This window comes from Caretta caretta, chromosome 2 (genome assembly GCF_965140235.1).
Source record: "Caretta caretta isolate rCarCar2 chromosome 2, rCarCar1.hap1, whole genome shotgun sequence".
In the NCBI taxonomy this organism is placed as follows: domain Eukaryota; kingdom Metazoa; phylum Chordata; order Testudines; family Cheloniidae; genus Caretta; species Caretta caretta.
In genome coordinates, this window is record NC_134207.1 from 66,870,499 (window position 1) to 66,879,991 (window position 9,493).

General features: G+C 46.2%; 1 protein-coding gene across 1 annotated transcript in view; it reads right to left on the bottom strand.

Moving 5' to 3' along the window:
- Positions 1-9,101, bottom strand: part of SDCBP (syndecan binding protein) — a 34,028-nt gene extending 24,927 nt beyond the window's left edge. The window contains exon 1 of the mRNA XM_048840742.2: positions 8,941-9,101. The gene's annotated coding sequence lies outside the window, so the exon portion shown is untranslated. The remainder of the gene's footprint in view (positions 1-8,940) is intronic.
- Positions 9,102-9,493: the final 392 nt, after the last annotated feature.

Genomic DNA, 9,493 nt, shown 5'->3' on the forward strand with positions numbered 1-9,493 from the left:
TTCTTGACTTTAGCAAAGCTTTTGACACGGTCTCCCACAGTATTCTTGTCAGCAAGTTAAGGAAGTATGGGCTGGATGAATGCACTATAAGGTGGGTAGAAAGCTGGCTAGATTGTCGGGCTCAACGGGTAGTGATCAATGGCTCCATGTCTAGTTAGCAGCCGGTATCAAGTGGAGTGCCCCAAGGGTCGGTCCTCGGGCCGTTTTTCTTCAATATCTTCATAAATGATCTGGAGGATGGTGTGGATTGCACTCTCAGCAAATTTGCGGATGATACTAAACTGGGAGGAGTGGTAGATACGCTGGAGGGGAGGGATAGGATACAGAAGGACCTAGACAAATTGGAGGATTGGGCCAAAAGAAATCTGATGAGGTTCAATAAGGATAAGTGCAGGGTCCTGCACTTAGGACGGAAGAACCCAATGCACAGCTACAGACTAGGGACCAAATGGCTAGGCAGCAGTTCTGCGGAAAAGGACCTAGGGGTGACAGTGGACGAGAAGCTGGATATGAGTCAGCAGTGTGCCCTTGTTGCCAAGAAGGCCAATGGCATTTTGGGATGTATAAGTAGGGACATAGCGAGCAGATCGAGGGACGTGATCGTTCCCCTCTATTCGACATTGGTGAGGCCTCATCTGGAGTACTGTGTCCAGTTTTGGGCCCCACACTTCAAGAAGGATGTGGATAAATTGGAGAGAGTCCAGCGAAGGACAACAAAAATGATTAGGGGTCTGGAACACATGACTTATGAGGAGAGGCTGAGGGAGCTGGGATTGTTTAGCCTGCAGAAGAGAAGAATGAGGGGGGATTTGATAGCTGCTTTCAACTACCTGAAAGGGGGTTCCAAAGAGGATGGCTCTAGACTGTTCTCAATGGTAGCAGATGACAGAACGAGGAGTAATGGTCTCAAGTTGCAGTGGGGGAGGTTTAGGTTGGATATTAGGAAAAACTTTTTCACTAAGAGGGTGGTGAAACACTGGAATGCGTTACCTAGGGAGGTGGTAGAATCTCCTTCCTTAGAGGTTTTTAAGGTCAGGCTTGACAAAGCCCTGGCTGGGATGATTTAACTGGGAATTGGTCCTGCTTCGAGCAGGGGGTTGGACTAGATGACCTTCTGGGGTCCCTTCCAACCCTGATATTCTATGATTCTATTGTCTATGATAACTTCGTCAGTAATCCTGTCACGTTATTTTATATGTGAAGACTGAAGCAAAGTAGGTATTTAGCAGCTCTACCTTCTTATCTTCTATAGTCAGCTCACCTTCTCCACTGAGTGGCAAACCCACACCATCCCTGATCTTTCTTTTTTGCCTGACATTTTTCAAAACTCTTCTTAGTCTTGGCGTTCCCGATTTTATCCCTATACATTCAAGCTACTCGCATGTATATTTCCATAGTTACATGCTCCTCTGTCCATTTCCTGTTTGTATCCCTTTTGGTTTTTAGATACCTAAAAAGCTCCTTGTGCTGCCACACTGGTGTCCTGTGGCTCTTATCTTTCCTCTGCATTGCAAGAGCTTGATATTGAGCCTCTAGAATTACATCTTTTAGGAACTGCCAGCCCCCGCCCCCTTTGATGCTTTTTCTTCTTAACTGGTCTCTCCCCGGAACCTTGCCTACTATTTCTCTGAGTTGGCTGAAGACTGCCTTTTTGAAATCCAGTGTCTTTGTTTTGCTGTTCTCATGCCCTCGTTTCTTTAGGACCTTGAATTCTATCAGAGCATGATCACTTCCTCCCAATTTCCTGACAACCTTCACATTCGCAACTAATTTATCCCGGTTGATCAAAACCAGAACCAAAATGGATGACCCCTCATTGTTTCGTCAACTTTTTGAATCAGAAAGTTGTTCCCTATATATGGTAAGAACTTGCAGGATACATTATATTTTGCTGAATTAGTTTTCCAACATCTATCAGGGAAGTTAAAATCCCTCATTAACAGAAGCTTGTGTGTGTTAGCTAATCTTGTCACCAGCTTGAAAAATGCTGAATTAGAAGTTATGTCCTTCTAATTAAGTTGAACAAAAGTGTTCCATAGGTAAACATGAAATTCCAGAAGTGCCACCTTAAGTGCAGTCCTACGAAATCTGTTAACAAGCACAGACAGAATTGCAGAATCAAATCCAGGCTCTCCCTGGCACTAGGACAGTGGCTCTCAAACTTTTTTACTGGTGACCCCTTTCACATAGCAAGCCTCTGAGTGCAAACTCCCCTTATAAATTAAAAACACTTTTTAATATATTTAACACCATTATAAATTCTGGAGCAAAGCGGAATTTGGGATGGAGGTTGGCAGCTCGCAATGCCACCGCTCCCCCCACCCCCCTAAATAACCTCATGGCATCTTAGGGGTCCCAACCCCCAGTTTGAGAATGCCTGCACTAGGACCACAGCACAGGCAGGCAGGGTGGGCTGCACAGCTGAACTATGTGCAGCCACTGGAGGTAACAGACCAGTGGGCACGGGGCAGGGGAGTCGCGCCAGCATCTGGGATTTACAGGCAGCTTCCGAGAACTCACTTCTTTGCTGTGTCAGTTTCATGTCAGGAGTTGCAACTTCCAGGCAGACTCCAGCCATGCAAAAAACATAGATTAGTAAAACAAACTACCACCTCTCAACCATCCCTCACCAGAACTGTGTGAACAATGGTTGGTGTTTCTGTATAGCACTCAGCATGAGCCCACCTCAGATCCATGGGATCTTTGCGCTTATTTGAAGGTTATGAAGGGACGAGTGCCTAAAGTAGCAGAGGTTGCCCTATCTTACATCTTCTTCCTTGTCAGCTCTGTAGGCAGAGAAAAGTTTTAGTAAATATAAAAATCTACTTATAGACAAGAGGGAATCACTTTCTGAGGAAAACACTAAAAGGCTAACTACAATGTATCACAACGGAAATGTCCGTCAGAGATGGCAAAAACATTTAAGTTTATGAATTTGTATGTTATTCAGCAATAAACTGTTGATTTGATAGTTTGAAATTTAAGCATTCCTTCAGAATATAGGAAGTACTGAATTTAATTTAAAATGGCAACAATGAATGCTGCAAGGACAGATTTTATGCTGGTGCTTTTCTTATTTTTTAATTATTCAAATATTAATTCAGTTAAATTGACACTACGAGGCTCTTCTGGGGACTTCTTGTGTTACTGTTCTCCAATGTCAGTGTGGTCATATTACTAAGTGCTACTTCAAAAAGTGATTTAAAATGCATTACTTTTACCATATACTACATATCTGCAGTATTTGTTTAAACTGTACGCTTTTTTCCTAAAATTGTTTTTTCCTATTGCAATCCAATTCTGAACATTTTTATGCATTTATAGTAGGACCACTTAACGGTTAATGCAAACATTTGATTAAAAATCAAAGATGGAATTTTCTTAAATGATAAAACAAAACAAAATCAGAAAATAAAACCAAAAACCCACAATAAAATGGATTTCATAGGGTGCTACTTAAGTATTTGTATACGTTCTGATCTCCTATGAAGTTTATAAGACCAACTCACTCAAACAATTGGATTCTACTGTCCATTAAAGCCACTTTGGTGCCATATTAGTAATAATGAGTGACCTTAAAACAACGAGAAATAGCCAGTGGAGAATTCCCCTTATGTAAGTGAACTTCACCATGAGTGAAAAGCTGGCGGAAGTGGCCAGACCAGGGGTTCTCAACCTTTTTCCTTTCTAAGACCCCAACCCCAGCACGCTATAAAACCTCCCACCTATGTCACAACTGATTTTCTGCATAAAAAAGCCATGGTTGGCATTAGAGGGTAGCAAACATGACAACTGCTTGAGGCCCCATGCCACAGGGAGCCGCATGAAGCTAAGCTACTCAGGCTTCACCTTTCTGCTCTGGGCCCCAGTGAGTCTAATGCTGGCCCTGTTTGACAGACCCCTTAAAACCTGCTTGCGGCCCCCCAGGAAACCCTGGACCTCTGGTTGAGAAACACTGCACAACACCCCCTTCACCCACAGGCTAAGGATAGAAAGAGGCAGGTCATTGACTTTCCAGAGCCTCATTTCACCACATGTGATCTTCCAATGGATCTTATGGAAGTTAGAGCAGCAGGGGGTCTACTCTAACATCTGCCAGAACTAGGTGGCTGAGAATCAGGGAGCCACATTATTGAATATTATCTGCACACGAACTCCCACTGAAGTCAAAAGGAACTCCATACAAAGTTTGGAAACGCTGGATCCTAAAGTTTTTATTTGTGCTTTCCTTTCTTAATAAAAACTATATGAACTGTCAAGAGAGGATTTTGCCATGTAATCTGGCACGCATGGTTCAAACTTTCTGTTCTCGTTTATGCAAGTATCAAGTGCCAGCTTCAAACTTAAAAGATAGGATTTAAATCATCAGGTCATTAATCCATAACCTGTTGATTCACTTTGTCAAATATTGGGGGTAGCCGTGCTAGTCTGTATCCACAAAAACAACAAGGAGTCCAGTGGCCCCTTAAAGACTAACAGATTGCATCTGAAGAAGTGAGGTTTTTACCCATGATAGCTTATGCTCAAATAAATCTGTTAGTCTTTAAGGTGCTACCAGACTCCTTGTTGTTTTTGATTCACTTTGCTATGTAAAGAAGTTAACTTCCTTGTCTGCTTTTAAACAGATTACTTATAAACATTTTAACACTAGCCAAAATGCATAGCCTAATTTTGCAGCAATACAATAGACATGCCTATGCCAGTCCAATCATTAACAGATTTTTGTGATTCAGTTAGCTATCCATCAGACAGCTCCTACAATGTCAATTTGGACTATAATCAAGCTTTAGAAAAAAACCTGCTCAAAATTCAATATCCCTGTACACTACACAGCACAATACGTACAGCATATCTACCTATTTCTAAGGCATCAGTAGTGTACCTAAATGCTACATCTGTGTCTGTAACAGTTTATGGTTTAAATTAGGCTCAATCCCAATTCCTTGTTGGCTTATTTCCCAAATCGCTAGCTCAGAGGACCCCGAACTGTGGGGCAAGCCCCCATAGAGAGGCGCAGAGGAACAACTAGGGTGGCGCAGAAGGGCCCAGGCCAATAGGGAGTGGGGAGGGACCACCACCCAGTCCTGCTCTGGCCCCACACCCAGAAGCTGCCCAGCTCCCAGCCCTGCCTTAGCTTTGGCCACTGACCGTGGCCCAGATGTACTCAGCCCCATCCCCAGCCTCTGGCAATGGGTCCTCAACAGGCCCCAATCCCATCCCAGCCTCAGCCCCCTTACACTGCCCACTTTGTCCCCACTTCCCTGCCCCCAAGGAGCCACATCCCCTGTCCCAGCCACTGGGGGGAGGTGGGAGCACAACACTGAAAAGATTGGGAACCACTGCTGTAGCTGTTCCAATTGAATTAGGGGGGAGGGATAACTCAGTGATTTGAGCATTGGCCTGCTAAACCCAGGGTTGTGAATTCAATCCTTGAGGGGGCCATTTATGGATCTGGGGCAAAAATTGGGGATTGGTCCTGCTTTGAGCAGGGGGTTGGACTAGATGACCTCCTGAGGTCCCTTCCAACCCTGATATTCTATGAAGAGGATGCAACTTCAGCATTAAGGCCTTAAATACACTGGGCCAAAAAAGTACATTTAACCAGTTTAGAATTCCCTTTAAAACCAGCGTTAACCTGAACCACTTAAGTCTTCTTTTCCCCTCACAAGCCAGAGTGGATGAGCTCAAACAAAATCCTGAAAAATCCTTACTCATGCAAGCAGTCCTTCAGACTTCTGCTTGCACCAAGTAAGCCGATAAAGAGAGAAAGAATCTCCACTTTCTTATAATTTTTCTTAGCCATGTCACCTGATCACAAATAGGAGGAGAGGTGGTCCCTGCAATCACAAAAGAGATGGGGAAATGGCCGGAGCGGCATGTTGCTACAAGGAGGTTCACATTATGGAAGGGTTTGAGAACCTCTTATTTATAATGTAAATTTGCAATGAGTCAAACATAAAAAAACCTTAACTGCAACCACAACAGCAGAGATCAATAATCACTGAAGGTCTCGGTCCGAGCTTCTAAAAAAAATTATACTAAGAAATAGCATCTTTAATGATATTGGGTATTCTAATGGACCAAAAATTCCAATTATTTTAAAAAAATCATGTATTCAGCTGAAATATGTCATTAAATGGTCAGATTTATACAAATATTAAAAGCCACCAAGATGAAAAACCTTGAAAAAACTCCCCACTGCAATTAGCTATTGTAGTACATTGTGTAACAGCAGGCATCTTCTACCACAGACTTAGTAGCTTGTAGCTAGCTTGTTGGTTAACATATTATGACAAAAGTATGGACAGAAATCACTACCCTATTATTACAGCTATTTAAAGTTATGAGAAACACCGAGCAGGAAAAGGATTCTGTCTCCCCACACAATCACTTAGCTTGATTTTTGTACAGAGATGACTCAGTCCATTTTTGTTGATAAAATTTTGCATGCTGGTATGTGCTGCAATACCTAAAAAGGGGGGGATTAGATAAGTGACTCTTTGGGGAGAGGGGGAACTGAACTAGCAGACTTAAAAAAGCTTTTCATTAAAACAGATTGCTCCCCTTTTCCCAAAATCCTGGCCTGTAGATGTATCTTGTTGATTCTCTCATATCCATCTTCCAGACTCCACTGCGAGCAACAGACTGAGGACAACCAGTTGTACATCCCCTCGTTCACAGACTCCACCAAAGTCATCTCTATCCCTAGAGATCAGTAACTGGTTCAAATTCAACCCAGCAAGACCAAAGCTATACTAGCTGGAAGAGAGAAACACTTTGAAGAACCGACCAAGCAACTGTTCTCCCATTCCATCAAGAACATCTCTAACCTATTCACTTGAAAGATTCGAAGGCTCATGGTCTTGTCTTAATTGCCACTTCGTCTGGAGTCCAAGGCAGCATCAGTGATGAAAATGTCTTCTTATACTTCCAATTTACTGCTAAGTGACTCCTTTCTCAGGCAAGGAAGATATCTTGCAAAAGTGACCCACATATTCACCAGCTCCACTCTGGATTGCTACAACTAGTAGCATCTGCATTTGAAGCTGAAGTTTCAGCTTGTGCAGAATGCAGCAACTCAATTCTCCAGTGTCACTGCAAGGCCTTAGTTCTCATCATTAAGGACATTCACGAGTCAGGACCCAGTTATATCAGCAATCATCTTCATCCACAACCCACTAAGTAGGCTGTCCTTCTCTCAAAAATGTAGTTTACAAATCCAGGACAAAGTGAGAATCAGAGTAAAGTCATTCTCAGAAGAGGAGTTAGAGTTTTCAGAGGAAAACAGTCTAATCCAGAATAGTACCATCTTCAGAGTAATTTGGTGACCTACGCACAAAAGTAATCCTTCAAGAAAACAATCTTTCCAACCAACTATAGTCCAAGCCCATCCTCCTCTATCAAGGCACAAGAAGATTAACAAACCTAGTCATGTTTCACAGTAGCAGCCGTGTTAGTCTGTATCCGCAAAAAGAAAAGGAGTACTTGTGGCACCTTAGAGACTAACGAATTTACTTGAGCGTAAGCTTTCGTGAGCTACAGCTCACTTCATCTATGAAGTGAGCTGTAGCTCACGAAAGCTTTATGCTCAAATAACCTAGTCATGCAATCCTCATCATGAAGCTCCAAGTAGGTTACCTGAATAGAACTTAGATTCTGTAGTGACCGGCATAAAAGAAAGGGAGGGGGGTGTGGGGGGAAACAGGGCTGATAACTAACCACAGACTAAAGATCTCTACCTCTAAAAATGTAGGCATAGATAAATATTTACTATAGATCCTGGGTAAAATAAACTTGTGGTCTCAGTAGAAAATGAAAAGCAAATCAGTCAGCCAGTACACAAATGAAAAGCTAGTTTATATAGGCAATCCTAACTGACCATTGTTGCAAGGAAGTTAGTTGAGCCTTACTTACAAACAGACAGGTATTTATTCATCATCTTCTATAGTGTTCAAATTATCTATAAATTAAAACTCTAATCCCAAACAGTTTTACCCAACCATTACTAAAGTAAGAAGCTGATACACAGTAGTATCTCAATTTTAGCCATGTTTTCAAGCAGATAGTTAAGGACTCTGTCTACACTGTCGACATCCTAGCCATAAAATCTGTTCCTACATGGATAAGTCAAAGTGAGTTAGTTTGTAAAAACTAAGAGCATTAACCAAGTTATGGCACAGAAGCCTGAATTAGCCACTGAATGGTTTGTGAAGTGCTATAGCGCCAGCTACGGCACTACGGGTCTTGTGAGCGCACCAGATCTACCCCAGTAACACCGACGCTTTCAAGGGGAGGTAAAAGATTGCCAAAGATACAAAAGAAAAAACCACCTTCTCCAGTAAACCGAGCCGAGCAGACGAAGCACTGATTACTCTCGCTGGGTAATCACCAGAGAGCCCAAGGGAGCAGGGGCTCGGCTCGGCTCAGCCCCCAACCCCCCACCCCCAAGCCAGGACTGCCTTATTTCGGGGGGGCTGGGGGAGACTTGCAGGATTTCCCATTGCGGGGTCTCCACGGTACCCAGGCCTGCTGTTTGCCTCCTTCAAGGGGCAGGAGCAGGAGTTCGAGTAAATGACATGCCCTGCTCCCCCCGCTAAAAACACCCCGTCTCCCGCCCTCCCCCAGCCGCCGGCCCGCTGTGTGTGTGTGTGTGTGTGTGTGTATGGGGCGGGGCCCTCAGGGCTTTACTCCCCGCCCGCGGAGCAGGGGTGGGGGAGCGCGGAGCCCAGCCCCACGCTGGGCTCAGCACCAGCCCGAAGGTAAGGGCCGGGCCGGACCGGGCCGGGCCGGGCGCGCTCTGTACCCAGGCCCCCAGCCGCTGCGGCTGCCTGGGTGGGGCGGCAGCAGCGAGCGAGCCGGGAGAACGGGGGGGCGGGGGTGATACCTCCCCGGACCCCGCTCCCGCAGAGGCAGAGCCGGGCTGCCCACCCCGACACTCACCGGCCGGGCCGAGGCGGCGGCGGCTGCTATTCCCAGACCGCTGGCGGCGGCGGCGGCGGCGGCTCCTGGCGACGCGTCTCCGCAGAAGGAGCGGCGACCGAAGCTGCGGAACAACGGCTGAGTGCGCTGCTGTGCGCATGCGCCGCCCTCGGGGCCCCGTGACACGGCGGAAGGAGGGGGCGGGGAGTCTTTTGCCCGCTGGGGGAAGCGCCTGCTCCCTCCCCCGTCCGTCGTGCCGGGGCCGGCAGCCGCCCTCCTGGAGCGTCTGCAAAGGGCCTGGGCGGCGATCCGCGGGGGAGGGGCGGCCCTGGCGGAGCCGGCGGGGGACGCCCGAACCCCATTGTCTGCAGCCTGGTCCGCCGGGCGGTGCCCGCCTAGCGCGGTGTTACAGCCCCCCTGCCCCGTGCCCAGCAACGCAGCCCTCGAGCCCCACCCCAGCGCCCCCCAGGTCCCTCACACGGACCCCCTCCCCCCAACCCGTGACCGGAGCTGCTGGCTCAGCGGCATGATGATTCCCCACTTCCGTCGGTAGCCCCGGCGCGTGGCAAGCCGC